At 44.1% G+C, this 23,522-nt stretch overlaps 1 protein-coding gene across 5 annotated transcripts in view; it reads left to right on the forward strand.

Annotated features, from left to right (window-relative positions):
* The window catches only part of EXTL3 (exostosin like glycosyltransferase 3), a 157,447-nt gene that overhangs the window by 38,671 nt on the left and 95,254 nt on the right, over positions 1-23,522 (forward strand). For all 5 annotated transcript variants that reach the window (XM_074895439.1, XM_074895438.1, XM_074895435.1 and 2 more), the window contains exon 2: positions 10,733-10,807. The gene's annotated coding sequence lies outside the window, so the exon portion shown is untranslated. The remainder of the gene's footprint in view (positions 1-10,732; positions 10,808-23,522) is intronic.

Consider the following 23,522-nt stretch of genomic DNA (forward strand, 5'->3'; position numbering starts at 1 on the left):
TTGACAAGAGGAGGTCTCCAGCTGAAAGAAGTCTGTGGTTATCTAATGTTTGTCCCCCAAATCTCAAGCAGTGTGTCCTGCTGTCTCTCATCCTTTGCTCCATCAGCTCCTGTGGGCACAATGCACTGAATTTAAATAAATTGTAGTCCTTGCTAAATATCTGTCAAATATTGACTTAGTCTGTAGCATGAGCTGACTAAGCTGAAATTAATGGTGTAATTCTAGCTTGTTTGGCATGTATGTATAAGCAGTTTCTTTGCAGATGGTAGAGGAAATTAAGATCTTACCTTGACTCCATCTCAAGGGGAGGAAAGAGGAGCCTCGGGCTTATAATGGCAGTAAGAAAGACTTGGCAGAGATGTGGGGGGGAGTGTTTGTAAAGATGTTATTTGAGGGTAATAAAAACTCTTCCTAATGAGTGAGGTCATAAGACAAAATTGAGGAGTTGTTGTTAATTGTGTGCTATTACAGATGTCTTGAAATGATCTCCTGCGTTCTGGTCCATTGCCATACCCCTGGGATAATTTTTCTTAATCTGTTGAAAATGAGATCTAAAAAAATGAGACAATCTGGCTGGCTGAGGTTTCAGTGTGGATCAGCAGACACAGTGCTGGTATCTGCTGGCTTCATGTGTTCTTTACGCTCTGCAGAGGTAAGGGTATCTAGAAAGACACCGTAGCATCTCCTGTCCTTGGGTTGAAGAGATATGGACAACTCGTGTGTTTTTTTGAGATGTAGGTGCAAATTCACAGAGCACTGATGGAGATGCGAAGAGGTGTCTGAAGTCCTACTGGTCATCCAAATGAGTTGATGGCAGAACTGGAGCTCAGACATGCAACTTCCCTCATGTTTCAGAGCTACCATGCGGCTCGTCCTGCATGGTCGAACTCCTGGGAAGCTTGTGGGTTTTGAGGTTATCTTTGAGAGGTTTCTTGATGGACTAAATGAATTGTGGCATTCAAAACAATCAAGATGCAGCTTCAAGACCAGTCCTGCTTGAGTGACTGCAGGGATCTCACTGTTGGCACTGTGAATCTGGCGGAAGCTTATGTAAATGGTGAGCTCATGAGTTGTTTTTTTGTTTGTTTTTTTTTAAAGACACCTTTTTTTCTCTTCAGCCCCCCAGCTTTTTGCTGCAGTTTTGATGCAGGCAATAAGATGTCCATTGTAGCTTTCAGCTTCATGGGAGCTTTATGCCTACAATTAATCAGTTCCTAGCTGATCTTCAGGAGCCCAGAGAGCAAATGTAATGCAGCAAAATTATTATGTGTGAAAATATTTATCATATTAATGTAAAGGTCATTGACAGCAATGAAGGCTCAGTACGATACAGTCCCAGAATCTTTCCAAAGATGGTATCTGTCACCACTATCTTTTGAGAGCAGTGTCTCCTAAAGTACTTCAAATAACTTATCCTTGGTACATGCTTTTTGAGGTACATGGTTGAATCTCCCATAGGTCAATAAATAGCTCTTATACTACATCTGAAAGTTAAGGGCTGTATTTAATTTTGTTGTGTGTACTGAGGCAGGCATGAAGAGTAGAGCAGGAAAGGAATCTTAACTTGACCTTGTACTTTTTTGCTTAAGTAATTTGCAGAGTTGTATAATAAAATCTCCATGATCTTGTTTCTATTAATATTATAGTAATCTAGAATTGTTACTAATGCTGAAGGGCATTTTTGCTCCTACATGTGTAGGAGTGAATTACTTGTTGCATAACATGATTTGGAAAGACAGCAATGAAAAGGCTTCTCGGCAATGAGGTGGGTTGTGATTTGCCTTCCCCTGAACCACAAAATGAAGTCTCATTTGGCAAACGGATTTGGGACTGCGAGGAACCTCTCAAACCATTTTCACAGGTGCATGAGCGGTGGTGCGTGACTGTTGCCTGGTGGAGGGCCCTGAATGGTGTAGGTTATATGACTGATCTATTTGTTGGTAGTTTTAGCATCTGGCTAGGATTAGTTGTTCTGCCAGCTGATACCCCATTCCTTCTTATAATGGTATGTCTTTAAGCAACAGTTAGATGATTGGATGCCGCAGAGCATTTTGGAGTTTGGCCTTACAAATACAGCTTGTTAATTGGGGCTACGCTCGCTGTCAAGGCTGCCTTTTTAAGTTCTGCTGTCTGTCCTAACGAGAAGCCAGAGAGACTGGAATATCGTTGACTGCAGATGAAGCGCTGACTGCAATCTGCCTCTGATCCTCACTTTGTTAGACGGGGACTGCGGTTCTTCTGCCAAGCAGCGGCTGCTGGCATGCACATTTGTCACCTGTGGCCACTCCTCTTGCTGTGATGGGCTCTTCCCTCGTCACACCGAGAGTTTTGCTAATTGGAAGTGAGCATTGAAGGGGCTGCGTTTATTGTTCGGTGTCACGAGTAAGCTCTTTGCCTGAGTGTGCGTTTCAGGCAGCTGCGTGAGGTTCAACAGCTTTGTCTGTCATGATCAGACAGATCTCTAGATAATCTAGCAAATCTCTTGATTATGAGGGTAGAAAATAATGTGCTTTGATTTACAGGTGTTGCTGCACAAAAAAGTGCTTCTGTGAATTCTCTGAATGGCAGTATCTGAGTGTGTTTGGCATCCTCAGTTTCTGAGGACATCCATTTTCTGAACATATGATGAATTTCTGCATACTTTCCTGGACAGAGCATGTAGTTGCTTGCACATATAACATGGACAGCCATTTTACAAACAAGCAGATTATTAATTTTTCAATAGCATTTTAAGCCAAGTTCAGGGATTACATTGGGTTGAGAGTCCTTGAGGTTTACGGTTAAAAAGGCAAAGGATGATAGAGGTTATTGCCTTATGTCTGATTTTACAGGCAGGGTTGAAAAAGGGAAGGGGATGAAGCATATTTTTGAATTAAATCCTCTGAACACCTTTTCCTTCTCTCCCTTAGGAGGTTGTAGGCAAACTTGAAACCATTTTCCATTGTCTACCTCTGTGAGCAGTGGAAGGGGGAAGGAGTCACGGTGGGCACATGTATCTTGCCTCTGCAGCTCATGGTGGCTGTTTTGGTGAGGGTGTACAGCAGCAGGGGTGTCGCAGGTATTTGTGAAGGGTGTTGAAGTGTTTTCTCCTCCTGGGCACATAAACTCTCTTGGTTATAGACTGACTGACAGATGCAGAAGATTAGGAAATTGTTTCGCAAACCCCTTGAAGTTGTGGTAAGCTGGAAGAAAGATGTCCCGTGGTCTCTCCTGGCTGTGTGGTAGACCAGATAGGGAAGTGATCGGATTGAATCTAAGCTTTCTTCTTGTTTGAGAGGTTAGTTGTAACCTCAGTTTGCTGCATGGCCACACTGTGCTTTCGCTGGGACAAGGAAGAGGCGGGATGTTGGGAGGGTAGAAATACTCTGGGTTTGGTTTGAAGAACTAATGAATTTAGCTTTGCTCTTTAAGGTGAGGGCAGCATTTGAGTGCAAGACATGCAGGTTGGGCCTCTTTTGTACAGATGTAGTTGTCTACAAAGTTGTTTGGGTGTTTGTGTTTTTTTTTTTTCTTCCTCTGAGGTCTGCTTTATAGTCAGCAGAGGAAAACCAGTAATTTCTGTAGCACGGTTCATCTTGTCCTAAGTAGACATCTTGAACCAATCAAGTTTTATGTGCCCCAGAAGTGCCTGCTGCTTTTGCTAGCTGTAGAGAGAGCCAGACCAGCTAGTTGAGGTGTAATAGTAATCGGTTATGGCCAACCGCGACACCTTGTTGACTGAGAAGTGGCTTATGCAAGGCCAGGCCTTGGGTGCTGGGTAGTTTTGGAGACTGTACAAAGTCCTTGTAGTTGCAGCTTCCCCTTTCTCAGAAGGAAGAGCTGATGTGGTTGCTGGATCTGATTATACCACGTGGTAGCAGTTCTGAGGTTTTGAAGCATGTTTCTGGCCATTTTTGTGAGTCATTGTGTGATGGTTCAAATATCAGTGAAGAAAGTTGAAGGGCTTTGTTTAGCTCTCCTGACCCCGGAAAGATTGGCCAGTCTGTCAGTTGTGATGCATCCACAAGGAAAAGGTCCAGCTAGATGGGGTGATGTCCTGGTAGCGAGCTTGGAGGGGTCTTACTGCACAAGCTAAGAGGGAAACGAGATAGTCCAAAGGGTCTTTTCCCAGTGGTTTTTGTATCTCTGATCATATGTGCATCGGTGGAGGAAATCACACTTGAAAACGACCACAGAGCTTTTTGTTTTAACTCTCTAACTTGAGCCTAGATCATACAAAGCAAACCCTCTGAGCCCGTGAAGGGGGTTTTGTGGAGGAATAAAGCTTATTGTCAGCTGCGGTGTTCAGACCCTTGGGAAATTGTGACCATTGTCTGGGCTATTATTGCTTAATAAAAGCTTTGCATTTCCTCATTCAGGGTCCTGAAAATCTGGTTCTCTGCTTTTAAAAATAACTCAGCGTGAGCCACAATTGGGAGCATTCACTGAGGAAATTCTTCAGCCGTCTAAAACAAAGTGAAGGGAGGGAAAAAAGCTCTCCTTAAAGTGCTTTTACTTGTCGGTGAAGAGTGAGTGTGTCGGAGCCGTGCTTCCGCTATCTGAAGGAAACACAGTGGGGCGAGAGCTCCGTTCTCCTCCTGCTAAAGGTTTGTTTTTCTGCAACCGTCAAGGATTTTGGGTCTGGTGCTATCCCAGCTGGGGAACCAGGGCTGGTACTGGGCTGGATACGCTGGATCCATCCTCCTGGAATGGTGAACTTCTTGTGGATGAGTGTCTCTGGGCAGGTGGGTGGACTGGCATTCACTGACAGTGTTGATGTGTGTCGTGCTTGATGCAAAAGGTAGGAAAATGGTTTTCATTCTGCTTATAACAGTGGCCACTGCAGAAAGGGTAACTTTAGGCAAACACGGTCACGCGCTGAAGGATTTAGGGCACCTGCTACTCCAGGCTCTGTACGGGTTTTGGGACGCACACACTACTACAGGCTGTGACAGGGGGTTACTAGTGGGGTGCAGAAATGGAGCCAGTCATATTGCAGCTAGCCTCACTGCTCTTGGGGTGCTGGGCAGGGGGGTTTGAGGGAAGGGGGCAGAGGAGGGGGTGTTATGAGTTCTGCAATGTGCATCAGCCCTGAAGTTGGCTTATCTGTAGCTTTTGCTCTTCCTGACTTCTGCTGTGAGGTTGTAGCCCTGCACAGAAGCCCCTGAACTATTATGCAATTACAGTTTTGAAGACTTGTTTCTTTCTGTATGTGTGTTCTTATTTTTCTTCTTTTGTGGAAATAATTATATTGCTTGTTTCTTATGTTCTGGCTTTGACTAGGAGGAGGAACATATTAGTTTTTTTGTGTGTGTTGTGGTGGTTTGTTTTTTTTTTTTTCCTTCTACAGCAAGCAGTGCAGTTTCTGCTGTTAAAATATTCTGGACAGCAGTTGCTGCCCACGTACATCACAGAAACGTGTGTTTAGTGGTTGCAAGGCATGCTTGCTCTGGGTGTGCCGCCTTGTTTTTGTTCAGTGCAAGTGTCCACGTAATACGATTGGTTATAATTTATCATTGCCATTAAGCTAGGGAGATATTATTTGCGTTAGTAATTTGTACTTTGTGCAGGCCAGAATTATATACGTTGCCCCTTGATTTTGAAATAAGTTTTCTCTTGGAGCTGCGTGTTTCTTGCAGGATGGAGGCCACAGCGTGAGGGAGCTGCCTGGGATGATACTGGGATACAGCAGTGCTGTAAAAGGCACTTGATAGTGATACAGAGAAATGATTACTTGTTTTGAGACTTATTTACTTACTTACAGAAAACTGCTTAGCAACTTATTTACTTACTTATAGCAAGTTATCGTATTACTCATTGTATTTTTTAATATTGCTAAGAATCCTGCTTGCTCAGACTGTTTGTGGAATTTTAGACTACTGTGTTCATCAAAACAAAGCAGTTCACTGTGAAAATCTACCAAGAACTGTAACGTTCAGCAAAATATTATGGTTTTGTCCTTGGGGAACAGGTGTGCTCTAACTAGTCGGAGTTTTGGTAATGAGTAAAGATAGCCATATACGGATGGTAGAAGTTCTATTGGTTCTCTTAGATAAGATAGAATGAGTAAACTGTCTGAAAAACACTCTTGTTATTTAAGAAACTGGCCAAGAGAATCTGCGTGTGCTCCAGGGGGAAAAAATAAGGTGAGAAAGACTACGAGTCCTCCTCCCAGACTCCTGAAGACAACCACCAGGAGGCTATGCGCAGGTGCAAAGAAAACATAAACTGTTGACATCAGCCCTTCAAACTAACCCAGCCTTACTCGTGCATATATATGTTTGTGTTATGTAATCCAATGAATATGGATATTCACACTCTAAGGTTTTGGTAAAATGTGTGGTGGGTGTGCAAGCTTTGTGGAGATATCCCCTTGTACCCCAGAGCCAGAGTAAACATACCTGCTATATAACTCTATTTGAGTTGTAGAGTCTTTTTTCCACGAGTCAGTAGTGAAGAGGCTGCTGGCTGGGCTATCAGCTCAGTTTTACCACTGAGATAGGAATTGAATTTAGGCAGAATATGGCTCTTTCGTGCCTCAGTTTCTCCACTGAAAAATGAAAAGGCAAATCATGCTGTATTCACTATCAATCAGCTTTCAGACTCTTCAAACTCTGCATAATTAAATCAGAGAACAGAGAAATAACTACAAGGTGTGGTGAGATCCTAGTGCAGGAGGGCTGCAGAGCCTAGTGTTGGTGTGTTTCCAAGCCACGTTCAAGCAAATGCTGAGACACCTTAGGTATGGGGTGCTGAGGTATGCTGCGAGGTTCAGCATTAGTTGAACCTTTTGCTCAAAGGCAATGCTGAGAGCAGTTTCTTTTCCTCATAAAGAAGGATACAAAAGGTTTGTGAGTGTGTGTGCGTGTTCATTAAGAGCAAGCAGGAGTTACTCTTCCCGTTTCTGTCGTGTGGGTGTTACGCACAGGTGTATGCGATGCAGGAGAATGGGGACAAGACACAGCCCTGCAGTAGCTAAATCCTGTCACACCTTTGTGTGGATGGGTATTACTTGAGATTTTCTAGGTCATGTGCACCATTAAAGTGATTTCCATGCCTGTGTTTAGAGAATCTGCTGTGCCTATTTTAGTTTATATCCATGTGACTGATCCAGGGCCATATGTTAAGAATATAACTGCTTTAATGTTTTTTCCTTTTTTTTTTTAACCGTTAGTGTCTAAATATATCTAATAAAAATGCAGACTGGAGCTCTTTAATGAGGCGATAAGTCATTCCTGCCTCCCTTCTTTTTAAGACAAAACCACCTCACACACTGGCTTCTTTTTGTATGGACTTCTGCTTTGCATTTCTACACGTTCTTCATAGCATGAAGCCTCTCACAAAAGGCAGTAAGAAAAGACTGCTGAACAGACCGTTTTGGCGTGCATGAACCTGAACTCTTGCAAAGGGAAAACCCTGAGCTTTAGCGGGGGAAGCCACAGGCTGTGTGTCAGTGTGCGTGATGATAGAAAGTGGTTTTTGGGGGGAAAAAAAATAGTGCTGAGTAAGTTTAGCATGGTTTTGAATTGTACAGCTGTTAGTAAGCAGTTTGCAAGGGGAAATATTGCCAGTTTTGTTCCTTCCTTTTAAAATTTCAAGTGGTTGTTGGAAGTTTTTGCCACCCAAAGGAAAAATCTTTGTATCTCTGGCACCTAACCTCTTGGTTAAGTTGGTGGTTGAGGTTGTGTGCAGCAGCGTGCGGGTGGTGGCTGGGCACTGATGTCCAGATATGCCGTTTCTGAGCTCGAACCTTTGGTTCTGGGAGGAAATAGAGCTGTTCCTGTAGCAAAGCTGGTTTGCAAGCATGCTGCTGCAGCGAACGTCCCGTGGTTGTGGTTTGACAGCCGAAGTCGGAATGCAGCTGCTAAATCAGATTACACTTGCACGTGGTGGCTGGGTGTGAAGTCCTGGGTGGCTGCGTGGCACCGTGGCCGCCGTGTGCTCGCACGCCGTGTTTCCTGGAGCGGCAGAGTCGTCTCACTGGGTTGCTGTGCCTCAGTGCTCCTTTGCATCCCAGCGCTGCCACTTCTGCCAGGACATCTGTTGGCAGGCTTGTACTGTGAACTGTGGTGCAGAAATGTCCAAACTGGCGGGAAAAGATGTGTTTGTTTTGGAAGGCCTTCTTCCTTTTTTCCGCTGTTTTCAGGTTGATCCCGCATGGGGTTGGTGTGGTAACATGCTCTAAGTTGGGCCCTCCGTCTCCTATTGCTGGAGAAGACCCACCACGTGGCCACACACCAACACTTGTGTCACCAGGAAGAGGAGAAGGGAGCTTTAGCAATTCCAAGTAGTGATCGAGGATTGAAAGCCAGCGTTTTGCTGTATAAAACAATAGGTCTGTGAGTAATTGTTTAGCCACAAAGTATGTCAGAACAGCTGAAAAAGAAATTGGTGAGTTCTCTGAAATGCTATCCCATGGGAAAAGCTTCTGAGAGAAGGTAGTCAGGGTTGTGTTTTTTAATTTAATGACCTCTTTCGATGGGCAGTCAAACTCTACTAATCACATTTAGCAGAGCCTTGCATAATAAGAGGTGCTTTATTTACAGTCTGCACATTCACTCGCAGACGTTGAGGCACAATGATAAATTATTTAATTATAGATATCCAGAGAAGCAAGCCAGGCGCCTGACTGGGCGGCGTTGTCTCTCTGGCTTCCTAGCTTTGCATGTTCTCTTGCTGGCGAAGTCATAAAATCCAGCCATTTGCAGAAGTGATCTCTCGGTTATTAATGTTAATTAGCGAGGTTCTGCTCTATGAATATTCCTGTAGCATGTACTTTCAAAACATACAAAGTGCTAAACTCTTCACCCGTGTAACGAGCGTGTACATAGCTATATTGTTAATTAGTTGCATCCCTCCGAGGACGCGTGCCCCTCTTGGGAATGGTAGTTTTGGTGTTCAGCTGCTTGTGGTAGTTAGAGCAAGTCCCCTCTGAGACTTGCTTGCAGACTTGTGCCACAGTCAGGTTGTCAGATTTTTGGCCTTTACTTTAATCATTAGTTCCTTCTCTGTGCATTCTACTTACTGAACAGTGCAGTTTCTAATATTAGTTATTTTCAGATTTGCCATTAGTACCTTGTTTTAATCAGTGCTGACAAAGCACATGACTTAATATATGCTCCAGGTAGGGGTCGGGATTTAAGTGTTCTTCAAAAAAGCTTTTATGCCACAAGAATGGTGCTGCTTGTGCTGACAACAGATTTATATCTCTGGCTTTTAATAACCATCCTGTGATAACACCATCTTCCTCCAACTTACACAAACAACTCTATTCCAATGAGAAATTTCCACCTGAAAATGTTTGTTCTGCCAAGTCCAATTGGGGCTTTATTATTGCTCTGATTTAATATCTTTGCTGATGGGATGCTCCCGTTGTGGGTGAAACATCTCTGAGATCTTCTCTCTCTAGCTTGGTAGAGGAACATTTTTTGCCCTTGTTTTAACACCGAGGGCAATCAAATGGCAGAAGATGATACTCTTTTTGCAGTATAGGTAAAAAATGTGACTGTAAATGAGAACCAAGTTATACTTTTAATTTTTATGTATGTTCAGGATGAAGAAGCAATATGAGATCAGCAAGTCTTTCCAGAAGAGGAGGGTTGTTCTCAAATATGTATGGTTTGTCCCTAGTTTCACTTTTTCAGTATCATCCAGAAAACTTGCTTTTGCCATTTGATTATAATTTGCATTTAGATTGGCTGCCTGAAGGGGAGTCGCTTGCAAGGGGAGATGGGGCTGTATGGCTCGAATCTCTCACAGATCTGGCTGAAAGTAATGGCATTTACATAAAAACCATTAGCTCTGTTATTGATAAACATGAAAGGCATCCATTTCATTTAATTTTCTGATGAGGAGTCTTTAATATAAGCATACAATAGCAGTGCAGTAGTAATATACCTGCCTCCCACCCCTCCTTACTGACCTCTTGTTGTTTTAAAGGCAAGTTTTGATTGGGATTTTGTTGGCAGGGAGATGTGGAGTTATTCCAATTTACTGAAGTGGCCAGTTGCCTCACTACGTTGTAGGGAATTATTTAATGCTCATCTTAGGCGAGGTGTCTATTAATTGAATGGGGATTTAATGTCTCCCCGAAGCATAATTGGTCTGTGTGTGATGTATACTAACATGTATGTCTAGCAACGGGTTTTCCTTTTGTCTGCATCCCAGTGCAGTTCTATGGGTAATCTTTTGCTTAATCAAAATGGGTTTAAGCAGAAGTTCAGTGGCTCCTTATTAAGGGGATAAAGTGTGCTGAAACAACAAATCTATTAAAGGAACTTCTTTGCACTCAAGACCACAGCCCATCTGTGTCTTGATAAAATAACTTTTGTGGCCAGTGAGGAAAAAAGTCTGTTTTCCTGTGTAATGATCTTGACCACGTGTGTAATGGTGCATTGGTGATCAGCATGTGTCACAGAGCTGTGATTCACTGTCTCTGTAGTAACTGGTTTTGTGTAGCTGTTGCTGCTACTCCCTTATAAATACCTTGCTTTGTTCTTGGGTTGGATCAGATCTGACCTTCTTGAGAACCTCCAGAGGCAGCTGGTGGCAGAGTTGTTTTCAAACATCACAGTATTTGCTTGAGACACCTTGCTGTGAGCTTTGAAAGCTCTTCCAGTTTTTGACCTTAGTGTTTGGGGGTGTTTGTGTCTGTTTTTTCTGTTTTTGCATTGCTTAGCTGGCCTACTACTTTTTTTTTTTTAACCTTTTGGTCACTTTGTCTATATTTACAAACTTTTTTCTTCTCTAATAGGCTCCGGACAGATGAGTAGAGACTTGGATACAGAAGAGGGACAGATTCCAGTTTTCCACTTGATCACCTTGTACAGTGAGTACTTTAATATTTCAAGAATAAGATTTTCTGTAGTGCCTAATTTTGGCTTAAAACTGATTTCACTGAGGAGCAGCACTAAGCCTGCATGCTTGGACAACGTTGTCCTAGAAATACAAGCTTCCTTGGCTTAACTCTTGTTTTGGGAGAAGCGGTAAATTTTATTCGTCTCCCGGTCATGTGCACGTTTCAGCAGAGCAGAGAACTGAGGCAGTTATGTCTTGTACCTGCTCAAGGCTGTGGGGAATCGACACTAAAGGTGTTGCCACATAATCTAGCAATGTGTCATGTGTGGCTTCCTGTGCTGCGGAGCAGAGGAGGCTCTAGGGTCAGGAGAGCAAAGGTTCAGCTTCTCTATTCCAGCCTTCAGAGGTGTTGAACTTGGGGAGGAAGGCGGGTGAGTGACCTGCCACGGCACACGTAGGGGTTACTCACAAAGGCGTGCTGTGAAATCAGGCAAATGAGGCTTGGCTTGACTTGTGGGCTGGAAAGGGTAAGAAAAAAGAACTGCAAAGTGTCGCCTAGTTCATGGTAAGGATGGCAGGTTTACTCTGTAAGTGAAGGAGAAAATTGTTACTTCATGGGGAATTTTTACACATTAAAATATCTCGCATGCATGTTAATGGGCTGTAATAACGAGCCCATGCTTCGAGGTGTCTACAAATATTTTTAAACCTGCTACTGTGAGGGACTTCAGCTAGTAAGTACTGGTTAATTGGAACATCTTGGCCCATCTGGTGCAGTGGCACAGCCAGACTGAAATAGTTAACTGCCTACTGGAGGCATTTGCACGCTGGGAGGACACTCTACTTCTGGGTGTAAAATGCAGGCACGGACACAGCAGGTGAGTGTGGGAGCTGCAGGACTGACTGAGACCACTGCACAATTAAGTTTGTTGTAACAGTCCTAGCGGGCGGCTCCCCTAAGGATAACATGGGATGATGAATTTTAAAACTGAGGGTGTTCGTTAATGAAAGACAAGGACGAAATAATAACACTTTGAGAGCGGAGTGTGTCAGCAGGTTGGTTTAAATACATCCTGGGAACAGAGAATTCTTGTGCTTCTGTGCAAGAAGAGGAAAAGAGGCTTACTTATTTGTGGTTTCTTATGGCTGCTTAACTTCTCCTCCTGTATCCTGTAGAGCATGACATACAGGATGTCCTTGGTTCAGATGTTCTATTCGTACTTACTATCAGCATTGATTCAGCTTGTCATACTTCTGGATTCAGAGTAGCCTTTTTACCCTATTTTTGCTACGTGCCAAACACAGTGGGGACTCTCTTCTCAGCTGGTACGTAGCTACTGTAACAAAGGCAATGGTGAATAATAAAACTGGAAGTAGCAGAGAGGTCATATGAAGAACAAATGATGCCGTTATTGACCAACGGTGCCATCGTGCCATGGTCTTAATCGACAGATCTAATCCCAATGTGTGTTTAGAGTCAGATCTGCTGACTTCAGTAGCTAAAATAAGTCGATACCATTGAATTCTCTTTCTCCTTGCATATCTTAAGTAGAACATAGTAAGTTGCAGCCTGACAGCTGTGCAATCTGCAGAAGGCCACAGGACTGCGTAGGCTTCCCCGGGGGCATAATTTGGCCTGCAGAACATTTATTACGTCTGGTGTTGTGTGTAGTAGGCACAGCAGTGACCTTCAGAAGCTGTTAAGCATTTGTGGGCTTGATGGCTGGAGGAGTGAGTATAGGAGATAAGGATTTGGGGTTTGGAGTCCCTTTTGTAGGGCAGAAGACTGGTTAAAGCAGGAAGACAGTATGTATGAATTTAGGTCAGTAGGAGATAGCTGAGCGAAGGACTATTCTTGGCAGAGAACAGAAGAGATGCTAGAAACACAGTCTGTGATTGCCATGGAACAGAATAGGAAAATAACCTGTTTCAAGGGACTCCTTAACAAGTCATTCTTATGCAAGACTGTCTCTGTGGCGCTAAATATCTAAATAACGGGACTGTGGCTGGAATATAAGAATTTTTTCAGGAGACTCATCTTCAGGCATCACCTGAGGCTTCCTGACTTGGCAGCAAAGTGAAGTATTGCAGCAGGTTGTATTGCAGGTCCTCTCCTACGAGGATGTGGCATCATCTGTATGAATGTGAGCGTAGGTCTGATGCTTTCTGTGCAAGCACTGGGCTTAGCTGTGTACATGCTGCTGTGGTCTTTTTCTGCTCACAACTGCAATTAAGAAAGCTAAGAGAGAGCCGGTGGTTTGGTATTGCAGGGAGGATTTGTGCTGCCTGTACCTCCTGCCTGCAGTCCTCCTAAGGAGCACTGGGCAGAGGGGAGATGAATTCCTGCTTCGTGCTGCTGTTCTTATCAGAAGATGCCACAGGCTCTTGCCTGCTTAGTTAAGAACTCAGAACACGGCAAACACCTGAGCTGTGGGAGGCCAGAGGTCTGTCTGGTCTCCAGCAGTGGCTGGTAGAAATGGCCTTCATCTCATGTCAATTTATTTAGCTCTTATTTGAACCCACATGTGCTTCTGGCCTCTGGCCTGCTACCACGCGTTTCAAAGTTTAACTCTTAACTTTGTGTACTGAACTAGCTCCTTTTGGTAACTGAACGTGCTGCCAAGAAAATTACTGTAATAAGTTCCTGTTCAGGGAATTGTTTGCATATTTGCCAGTTCCACAGTGGTTTGGGTTCTGTAGATCCCTACTGTGTCCCCTGTCAGAGGTCTCTTTTCCAGACTAAAATGTCCTGATTACTTCAACTATCCTTACAGAAAAGATGCTCCATGTCTTCAGCCATCTTCACTGTGCTTCTGTCCTCTTTCCTTTTGATGTAACTTTTGCTAATGGTGCACATCTGGGTCTTTTTTTCTCCTCTCAAACGTTCTTACAGTCCTACTTAATAGAAGCTTAAAAGAACCATTAGGTTTCTGAGGGCCTGTCCTTTTGTTTCAGTTCTCCGTATTTATAACCCCAGAAAAAAACCCCTAAGAATTTTGTATGCTCCACATAATAATAAGCCACAGACTTATTTCTTTTCTAAAGAGCAGAAGTTTATGTGTCTAATCTAAAGACTCTATCAGAAAAGCTATGAATAAACCTGATACATTCCAGTGCACTGAGTCACTAGAACAATATAGTATTTAACAAGGAGCCCTGGCAGACGTTGTGTGGCTTTGTGCTAAAGCTGTCAGCCAGGATATGAGATGTATCTTTGTGTCCTGCGGCAATTTCGTGAAACTAAATGGCTGCTGGTGTGTACTGCATCTTCTAAACTGGGACAAGAAACAATCTGGATGTTAAACGTTCTCCCCCTCTCCAGTGGTTAAGAAGGGAAATGATATCAAAATAGAGAATTAGTCTTATTTAGATAAATATAAATCAGTGCCATCAAACAGGTACTGGTTCTGCAAGGGAAAGGCATGCCCCTCCGTCGCCTGTGCTTTGCGTAAGTGGTATTTATTTTATTACAGCTGTGGCTTCCAAAAGGTAGAACCAGAATACAACGTGATTAAAATCTTAACATCCAGGGTTGTAGTCACAGGTCTGCAGTGATGGTCTGCAGACTGACATGCCTGGGGCTGTGACAAGTTTGTGGCTTTGTATATCTGCCCTGACTCATATCTGTGGCTTTTGTGCTGCCGTGAGATGAATCACGGCTCCTACAAGGGTGGTTAAAGTCCTGCCCTGTGGGCAGCCTGGGAAACCTGGGCCTTGGTTCAGCTAAGGAGCACTTGAGTGTTTTCCTCATCTTCAGGGCTGAGTCAGAGCTCCATGGATCATCCAGAGAAGTTTTTGTCCTGTGTTGAGGCTTTATTTCTGAGTCCTGGGGCATCCTTCCCCAGGCCTCCCAGCTTCACAGCTATTCCTGCCACTGGGCTTTTTTCTTCCTTTTTTCTCTCTGCCACCTTCCTGAGTGCTTCTTTTCCACTTTTAAAACCAAAGGATGGTTGGTATGTTGACCATTTCTGCCATACCAGGACTGTGCCAAAAGTCCTGCACCGGACCACGGTATCACCGTGTTGTACATCACACCTGGAGGTGTGTGCAGATCAAGTCCTCATAGCAATTTTCTCCTGAAGCAGCCAGTGTTGCTGCTGCATCCAAGAAAATATGTCAACAAATGTGTGCAATGAAGTTATTGTACATTTGTCAAGATACTGGTAATATAATGCCTCACCTGGCTTGCCAAGATGTGTCACCCTGGGCTCTGAGCTGCCTCACACAGTCCTGACTCCATGCTGCGGAGTCCCCCTGGGTAGGGGACATGTATGGCACGAGGAGGAGAGGAGAGAGAAATACATGCAGAAATCATAGGTTGATCTGGGGTCTGTCAGTACCCAGCATGTCCCAGACCCTGCTTGTTCGAATGGAAGGACTGTTGGCAGGAGAATTTTTTTATTCTTTCCATGCCTCCTTCATATATATATATATATAAAATGTATATTTATGGTTCTTTCTCATTCTTTTTACTTGTGCTTACGTGAAGTTGCACACAGCTCGCTTGCCAGCACACACACAGCCGACTGTAACAATTTCAGATGTAGTTTAGTAAGATAGTAAATTGAGAGTCATTTTTAATCGAGTTGGGATAAGAACAGCCAAATTGGCTGTTTCTCTTGTTGGTTTCAGCGCTATTTTTGGCTGGGCAGTCCTTGGAGGGTGTAAATGTGCCAGACATCGATCCCTCTGAAAGAGGGATCAGTTCTTCCTGGACAGTACTGGAACACTGCATCTATTTTTATATATATATATAAATATATGTATAAAATAAATATATATATATATATCTTTTTTTTTTTTTAGTACGTTAACTGAATAATATAGCCAGCATGGAAAAGGCTTGTAAAATGTTGAGTTGTGTGTTGGATTTTTGCTCTGCCCAGGAAAATCTCTTGTGGTGGAGAGACTCCATGTAGAGGAAACCTCCTGTCTTAGCTTGGAGCAATGAAAAGTTTGAAGACCTTGCTGGGATCCCTGCTGGGATCCAGTGACGCTGAGGAAGTGCTGTGCTATAAATGGGGAGCTCCAAGACTCCAACCAGCGCCATCACCCAGGGGACTTTTTCATTTAAAACAGCCATTGAAATTGAGACTTGAGGCTGCGTGGGACAATGCTGTAATGGTAGAGCTGTAACAGGCTGCCTTTGTGGCAGAATTACAAAGCTGGCAGTATGTGCTGAAGTGCTCCTGCTTGCTAAGCCTGTAATATCAGTTCGGTTTCTGTTTTCCTCCTTTCCCCTCCAGCAACTGGTTCATATTTAGGTAGAATAAATCACTGTTTGTGTATTTATTTCTTTTCTGCTTACAGTTCTCAAATCAGGTGGCAGGTTAGAGGAGGAGAGCTCAAGTGAGGTTGCATCAGGTTGCATGCAAGATCCTCTGTAATGGGTTAATGCAGGTCTGCAACCCTCCATCCCTCTTATTCTCTTGGTGTTGCTATTTTTTTTCAGTATTAAATGACGAAGCTCAGCTATCGCCTGTTGGACTGGGGCTCCAGCTTCCCTGCTGCTCTTCTTCAGACTGTTTCCTGGGTTCACTCCTGAACTGCTCCTGGGAGGGTATCTGAGCTGATTCCCAGAAATATTTTTCATGCTGTCTCTGCTACAGGGATGAGGCACTAGACGGTTTCTTTCTGCTCCTCTGTCTTGTGCCCCTATCCAAAAAAACAGGGGGGAGAATCTGACCATTCATGTTCAGAAGTGTCATGCGGGGCTTCTTTTGAAGCAGGGATAAACATTTACTGACACTTTTGAAGCAGCAGAGATAAATAGGCAGAGTTACTGAGCCTGTAGCTACAATTTTTATGTTGAGGTAGAGGATCATCAGCCTCTTCACGTTTGCTGTGAGGGACCATTTTCTGGCAGCCTTTTCTTCATACTTATCTACAAGCATGATTTGTGGGGACCTCTCAGTGAAGATGTGCTCTCCGCTCTAGAGATAAGAGCAGCTGATCAGAAACCATGTCCCCTGTATGCCAGGTATTCTGCTGGGGTGGTTTCTGAGAGCTATTTACAGAATAAGTTGGAAGTAGGATTGGAACATGCCAGCCTGGAGAACTATGGGATGACATGTCTGGGATGACATGTCTGCAAAACAGATGATACCTTGGCTGTAACCTGTGTCCTGGCCAGGCAAATGAGTTCAAATTCAAACTGTAGCATCCTTTTGGCAAATGTGGATATGTGTGGATGATAGATCAGTGTGGGAGCTGAACGGAGGCCAAGGAGTTGAGTCTGCAGTGGAATGCCTCCTGGTAGTCGGAGAAGCTTCCTTGAATCTGGCCTGAGGGTTCCTTCGCTTTGCTCTGCTCCGTTTTCTTCCATCGAGCGCCCCAGGTACTGTAGCTGCGACGTGTGATGGTTCAGAAGGTGCTTCTGCTCCCTTGGAGCGTGTCTGTGCCAGCCAGGGGTAAGAGGGCTCCGTGTTGTGGGACACGTCAGCTTCTGGATAATTTGTGAAGCAGAGGCCTTGAGCGTTTGTGCTCATTAAAAGGTTCTGTTGTAAAAATGCGGTTGGTAACCCTGGGGACTATCCAGATTTCGTTTTGATTTAAGAACTTCTGGCTTCTCTTGATTTCTCATGAGTGCAATATCATTCATTTATCCAAAAGTGGGTACTGGGAGCCCACTCCATTGGAAAAAATTCAAGTATATCTGCATTTTGGCACCTAGGAAGGGAATGGTGTTGGAGACGAGCATACTCCAGGGTACAAAGCCTAAGAACAGATTAAAACTTACTTGTGAAATGAAAATGTTGCAGTAATTATTTACTATAATAAAGCTATTTCAAAATGGTTAAAGTATTAAAGGACTCTTCAGGAGGTTTGCATTACTACAGTAATGATTAGGAAGTAGGGAACAGTGATTGCCAGTAGCACTGATTTGCTTCTGTGAGTAAAATCTATAGACAGCTGGACATAAACACTTTCTAGATAGCCTCAGACTTGATAAAGGATTGACTAGTGAAACTTCAGTTTGGATAAAAGCTCATTAGCTCACATTGTCAGATGAAGCTTTTTCTACACTGAAGGTTCACGTGGTAGTTTGGAGAGAGGCCCCTGGGAACAATTGTGGGAAACCCAAGTGAAATCCTCCTTGCTTTTGTGTGAGCAAGGAAGTTTCCAGTGCAATTTGATCACGGAAGGCCCTGATATGAAAAGGATTTACTTTGTGGAATTGTTCTGTCATCACTCAGCAGGATAATTGACTTCTGATTAGGAAGAAAATATAGCTGAACATTCGTGTTTGAGGTTATAAAGTCCTCTTCAAAAAGCAGAGCTCTTACTTAAACAGCGACTGCTCTGACAAGAACAGGATGCTCGCGACTCCATTATGCCGGTATTGATGTAACAGCTGTTGTTGTTTAAACAACTTGTTTCTCCCTCCTTCACACTCCTTCCTCCTCCTGTTGCAAATCAAAGGAAGAGTGGGAATCAGTGTTGTTATTTTTCCGAAAATAATAACAAGGTTATTAAATTTTTCACTTCTGGAAATGTTTTTGTCACGTGCTTCCTGTGCTTGGTGAGTCTCAGACCTGCTGCTGTCTGGGTGTTTAGCCAGTGATGCTGATGACCAGAGGACACTTTTTTTTCTTACAGACCTTTGTTACCAGCTCTAAAGTGACACAAGAGCTAAAAGCAAGCCAAGATTTGTGCCTCCCGCAGGCAGCAGAAAGGCTAATGTGTAAGTCATGGGCATCTCACTGTGTGAATGATGCTTAAAATTTTAGAAGAGGAAATCTTGGTCCAGAGTGGTGAGCAAGGGGTGCAGCTTCCCTCACTGGGCAGACTCCTGGGCAGAACTGATTTCACATTTGCCTCTGTGAGCAGGCTCCAGCCTGGACGTGCGTTACAGCGTGGCAGAAAAACTTACCCAATGACCTGAATCTTGGTTAGTAATCTATGAAGAATCAGATTATTGTTTTTCATATTGTTTTACACTGTTGAAAAAAGAGGAAGATTTTGAAAGCTGGTGCTGAGTCGGTCTGGATCTGGAAGGAGTTCAGAGGCATGGCACAGTGCTTCAACACTCTGTAGGAGTGTCCAGTGCTGGCTGCTGCTCTGGGCACTGTAGATCTTACGTGCTGTAGTTCAGGTCTTATAAGGCAGTTCCTATGGAAAGTGGTTTCAGAAGAGAGGTTTAAGACGGGACGGGTGCAAGGTGAGTGCATTGCTGCACTGAAACTGCCCCTGAGGAAAGGAGGGTGCTCTTCTTCCCTTTCCTCTCCTGTCTTTTGTGTGGGGCCACCTGGATCCTCTGCTTCATCCTGCTGATCCGGCTGCTGCCTTTCCCTGTGGACAGATTTAGTGTCCTTTTTAATTCTTTCTAGAGTGCTCACCGTGAGGCATCACAGAGCTGATGCCTTTGAGGAGGAAAGGAAACCTTCGTTAGGTCTCTCGGGAACTAATTTATACTGATACTCTTGAGTTCGCTAGTCAAGTGTGTCTTTGTTTCTATATGCTTTTTGCCTCTGAGATCTTACTGTAAGAGTGAGATGAAGTGTCAGTCTGCTGCTGTCTGTGGGGCTGTAACTGCACAGTTCATGGATTTGGATCTTTTGCAGGAAGGGGAGGGGAAAATTGACAAAATATTTGGGCTGAAATTGGATGTTTTAGCCATTCTGATTGAAGTTGGGTTTTGTTGTTCTCTCTCAGCAAGTTGTGGATTCTTTCAACCTTTAACCTTTAAACTAAAGCACTTTTTAAGAATTATTACTAGTTTATTTTATCAGTGATACTAGCAGAAGATTAGAAAGTGCTTGAGAGAAGTGATCTCACCCTTGCCCAGCCCTCATGGGAGATATCATTGGTATATTACTGTCTGATGTTTGATTTTATTTCAGTACAGTAAAAAAATCTTAAATACTTGAAGTGTGTGTTATAACTGCACTTTTTCCAAGCCATAATTAGAAAGAAAAAAGTATTGGGACAGAAATTGGCTACTTGCTGTTGAATACTGAACTTTGCCTAATAGCCAAAATTAAATGTTTTGCGTGTCTGCTTTGAACACAGATCACTCTCTCCAGAAACTTCTTAAAATGGAGCACATCCTGAATGGGAAAGCTTTTAAAAAGTCTGTTGCAAATCCCAAATCAACAGGGTTGTCCTTAGAAATATCAACAGGAGAAAACAACCATGTCTTCTGCCTGCACAGCCCAGTTTATTTTCTGAGAGGTTTTCCCTTTCCTGGAGAAGGTGGAAATGCAGTGAGTGACTTAAAGAAGTGAGTGGTGAAACCTGATGCTGTTGCTGGGTCTCCTTGATGGTTTTTCTTGCTCAGGTGAAGGCCCCCAGTTTTTATTCTGTTCATTTTATTCCGAGTAACTGTTCCCATTAGATTGTGTTTGTGAAAGGGAACTGGATGCTGTCTGGGATGGAAAATAAGGGAGTAAGCCAAGAGCAGCACAGTTTATAACATGAAGTGATTCTCTTTGGAGCATTAATGAGCAGTGACCCAAGCACCGGTAAATGGTCTGTAGGGTTTTTTTTCCCCCCCTTTTCTCCTAAACCTATGATCATTTCCCTCCCTGGGCAACCTGTCCTTCACCACCATTAGCTTTGTCTCACTTTTTGTCTACATTTAAAAGTTGAACCACTTTATCAGCAATTGATGTGTGCTCCTGGAGAGTGGAGAGCGCTACGGTGATATAAAAGCATTTTTAATAGAATGGCTCATTCTTGTGTTCGGAGAGGAATAATGGATGTGAGATGCAGCTTTATAGTTATAAAGCTATCTAAATTTAGAGTGTGGCTGTGCATTATAGCTGAACTGATATAATGTCAAGCTGGTGCTGCAAGGAAAGGTTTTACTCCCAGCGTTGTGCTCCCACTGATCTTTTTGTGCTGATATGTATCTGATTCCGTCCTTCTCGGTACAGATAGTTTTCTTCCACCTTAACTCCCTGATTCAGCTCACTGTGGATCCAGGCTTGGAAGCTGGGGACGAGATCTCTCTCTTTTTCGGCAGCAACAGGCAGTTAGAGCTGCTGAGCGACAGTGCGAAACCACATCCTAAGGGAAGTCTCTCGTGCCAGTAGCGCGTGTCAGTATTTGAAAGGTATTTGCAGTTGTTCTGCTTTCTCCCCTGTGATAAGTGATGTGTGGGGCAACCAGCGTAGAAGCAGTGCGTTCATATTACTTCGTTATCCTGAGTTAGGTTACTTTTCCTGGAAATAGCTGCTTTTTGTTTAGAGCCACCAAAATAAGTGTGGAGAATTATGGGCAGTTCATTTATACAGCATATGCTCCGTGATGTTCAGTGTGTCACAGCCAGCTTCAAAAAAACCTAATTAAATAAAAAAAATAAATGTTTTGCTGTTTCTTGCTGGATGGTGTTGGCTACTTAATGGAGCTTGTTGGCAGTAAAGCACTCCCTCCCCAGGGATCTTTCCAGAGTCATTAGACTCAGGGAAGGATGATCCGGCTACTCCTCTGAAGTGTGGAATGTTTGCTGGACACGGGAGCTGCAGAAGGGACCCTGTCGGGCATCTCAGCAGCTGCAGGGTGATAACAGAAGTGTGCTTGGGGTGCTGAAGAGCAGCAGAACGCTTACTATCTCCCTGTAAATAGACAAATGATACCATACAGGGGGGAAAAAAATTCCTTTAATTTAAAGGACACTATTGATCTCCAAAAAGGAAATACTATAAGGCCACAAATAAGCAGCCCCTGAGAGTCAGAAGGCAGCTTTTAGTCATGAGATATGCAGCTTGAAAACCAGAGTTTGGGTGGAAAAAAAGGGGGTGAGTTCAACAGCTGGGTGGGCTCTTTCTAAAACATTGTGATGCTTTTCAGAGAGGGATTTGAGTCGCTGACTGTAGCAGCTTGTACTTGATGTAGGAGGTCCCAAGCTGTCCCATGCTTATTTATACTCACTATCAAGATTCAAGGCCACTGAGTAATGCTTGCTTTGGATGATAGAGTTGTGTGCATGGTGTCTGTCTCCCCTGAGGGCAGGAGAGGGTGAGCACGCGTGGAGGGGTTATTGCTCTGTTGAAAGTCACAAGAACAATCTGCAAGGTGGCCTCTGTAAAATGCTTCACCTGCAAAGGGACGTGGTGCAAAAATTTGCTGCTCTTCTGCTGCGTTGGGGCTCTTTTCTGAAAAGCGTATACTTCCATGAAGGATTTTAAGGCAATTTTCAGATGTTAATGTGATAGTATTTTTACTGCTGTATTTTGAGGGAGAAATCTTTTATTGAATGTAACCTTGGGCAAAGTTTAAAACAAACAAAAAAGTTAAATGGGAAGCGATAAAGAGTTGGCAGTCATACAACTATGGATCTGCGTGGGAAGGCCAAAAATGTGCTCTGTCTCTTATCGTAAAGAACAAAATAACAAGGCTTGGCCCCTGCCCCTTGCCTACGCAGGCAGAAGGATACCCCCTTGCAGCCTGTAGTGCTGAACCTCAGATCTCTCCTAGAAGTTCAGAAGAGGGCTGCTGAGATGCCAAAGCCCCCTGCGCATTGACAGGTTGGTGTGGGGCTGCGAATTCGGGGCCTCCCTGATCTCCTACAGGCTTTCAGCCTCTGCCATCCCTGGGGGAAGAATTGCCCCAAGTTACCTCGATGATCCCAGGGCTCCCATCCTCTCCCTGTGCTGGGTACAGGCATCGGGTCATCGGTTAATGCCACCTCTCAGCTGGGACCAGTCAGCTGCTGCTGCACTGTACAGATGTGTGCTGTGTTGGAGGGCACTGCTCTGCTCTGTGTCCTCAAAGGGCAACAGAAGTCCAAAACCAGGCTAAAAACTACAAATATTTAAGAAGGACCCCAGAAGGACAGCCAGGGAAGGTCAGCGCAGCTGCCTCACATCACAGTGTGCGTTAAAACACAGCAACATTTCTCATCTGGAATTGCCGTGCTTCGGAGTTGTCGTCAAGATGAAGTGTACCACAAACACATATTTCTGCAGGAATTGCTCGGAATACAATGGACACCTTTAATAATGTCTCAATATCTACCTCACTGTGTGGAATCTTAATTTAACTAGAAGCCAAGGGCATAGATGAGATTTCGAGCCAAAAAGCGTTGACTCTATCTATCACTAAAAACTAATGCGTGCAGTTGAGATGCATTACTTTAACCCCTGTATTACCACCCTCCTGAGTGAGCAGGTTGGAGAAGCAGCTCCGAGATGGATGGCAAAGGAAGCAGGCACCTGCACGGAAAGAGCCCAGACTGGATCTGGCACGTGGGGCTGGGTGGAGCCATTGGGGTTCCTTGTGGGTCCTGTCTCCCTGCAATGGGTCGCAGAGCGGGTAACTAAATACAGCAGCAAGCATCTGCTGGCTCTACCCCAGATGATTCTGATGTCTTCTGGCTGTGCCAGATTGCAACAGCACATGTAATACTGGAATTGCACAACCAGCTACCTGGTTCCCTGGCTGTTTCAGGTTTTCCTGGGTCTTTGGAGCTGCTTCTGTCTTGGATTTGCAAAGAGAAAATGGTGGCCACCTGTGTGGGGCAGTGACAAAGCTGCCTTATCAGTGGTGGCCCCGGTATGCTGCGGTGTAGGGCAGCCTGGTTTTAGAAGCCATACCTTGTAGCTCCTATGGAATGTTGCTGTGACCACACAAGCTCCCAGGAAAGCCAGTTGAGGCACTGGATTAGTCTAAGGAAAGCTTTCTGTCTTCTTCATTTGGTCTGAATGCTGCTTGCAGCCCGGACAGTCTCCTGATTTGCTGAGCACGGTGGCCAGATGGTGGTGAAACCTGTGCTGTGCCCTGTGGGGCACGGTGTTACAGTA

Source organism: Athene noctua, chromosome 1 (genome assembly GCF_965140245.1).
Source record: "Athene noctua chromosome 1, bAthNoc1.hap1.1, whole genome shotgun sequence".
NCBI classification, from domain to species: Eukaryota; Metazoa; Chordata; class Aves; order Strigiformes; family Strigidae; genus Athene; species Athene noctua.